The sequence below is a fragment of the Meleagris gallopavo genome, chromosome 3, assembly GCF_000146605.3.
Source record: "Meleagris gallopavo isolate NT-WF06-2002-E0010 breed Aviagen turkey brand Nicholas breeding stock chromosome 3, Turkey_5.1, whole genome shotgun sequence".
NCBI lineage: Eukaryota > Metazoa > Chordata > Aves > Galliformes > Phasianidae > Meleagris > Meleagris gallopavo.
Genome location: NC_015013.2, coordinates 10,906,543 through 10,908,196, shown reverse-complemented (window position 1 = coordinate 10,908,196; position 1,654 = coordinate 10,906,543).

Sequence of the window (1,654 nt, the reverse complement as noted above, 5' to 3'; positions counted from 1 at the left end):
AAAAAAAGGAGACTATTTAAAGGGTGTTCATATTTCAGGGACCTGGTTTTTATTGTTGCTCTATCGCAGAAGACTATACTTCATCAGTTAGAAAAGACATGAAATGATTTTGTGTTTTTATTTATTGTCAGCAATACATCAGTTATGTAAAAATAACCCAGATGAAAATGTAAGACTTGTTACATTTTCATGTCATCTGTATTAACTGAATAAAGCTTAGTGACAATATACACAAATTTGCAGTAGTTGTACGTAAACATTTTGTGCTTTTAAAAAAAGAAATATACATAATTTAAAAAATAAAAATGCATTACACAATTTACAAATTAACATTAACAAAAAAAAAAGGTAAACATTCCTCAGACACAGCTGCCTCCTTGTTCTACAAAATAAATATTCAAGTAAATTAAGTTAGGCAAAATAAATTCTTAACTTTGGGTGAGCACAATTTACATAAAGGTTAAAAGACAATTTCCATTTAATTCAAGGAATATTTTACAGTGATTTATACACAGAGTTTTTAAATTGGTCTCTTCAGATTGTAATATTGGAAAACAAACTTTATTACATTTTGGCAGGAGAAAGGGAGTTTCAAAATGGATGCTTTATATTGAATATAAACAAGCTTGTGCAGTCTCAACAAAGCTTCAAAAAGGAACTAGTCCAGGACTCAAAGCAGACACAGTAATCTAGAAACTACAGATTTAAAAAGGAAAACACAAACTACCACATCAACAGGAAAATGTCTACTTTGCTATTTTCTGAACAGTTTATTTGATCACTTTACTTTCACAATCTAACAATCTACAGTAGTGGCTGCTTTAGGCACTGGATTTGTAGAACCACTCTGATTTTTAAAGCAAATTGCTTTTCATTCTATACTGATAATTCACTTATTATTTCTGTGTCAATGCTAAAGGGCTTAGTCACCTTTGCAACACTTAGCTTAACATAACATTTCAGCCCTCCTTATAGACTAATATTTTTTTTTCTTGATAAAGAGGGAAGCCATTTTGGCTTCATATTTCTGTGCACTTTGTAAAAAATAAAAATAAAAAATGCACTCTGGATTTTAAATGCAGCACTAGTATGATGCAGATGTGCATCAGCAAAATTCACTGAACCAATAAAACATGTACTAAAATACTAAAATACTTGCATGGATTGCAAGGCAAAGGCCAAACATACTTAAATAAACAATCCCCCTTTCTTCAATTGTAAATACTTTATGGTAAGAAACAGGAGATGGCATACCGTTAGCTTCACATTATTAACTTCTTAGAATTAGGGCATAGAAATCTTCAAGGTAAGAACTAGGCAGCAGCTCTTGCTATGACCAGCCAGTATATTAAATTAAGATGACTCATTACCATTGAAAGAAACCCTGTTCCCTCAATTCCCTACTGGTCCAATACCATTAGGTAACACAGAATCAGACTTTTTAAAGTACAAAAATCATGATTAAGCTTTATGTTTCCATGTTTATAACTTTTTCATTTTATTTTTTTTATGCTCGATAAGATAGGAATCAATTAGGTTCTTCTTGTTTCTTACTCAAGAATTCTGACTTAATTAAATACATTGAGATTAGGTGTTTTTGTTTGTTTTGTTTTGTTTTGTTTTTCCTTCCTTTCTTCCTTCCTTCCTTCCTTCC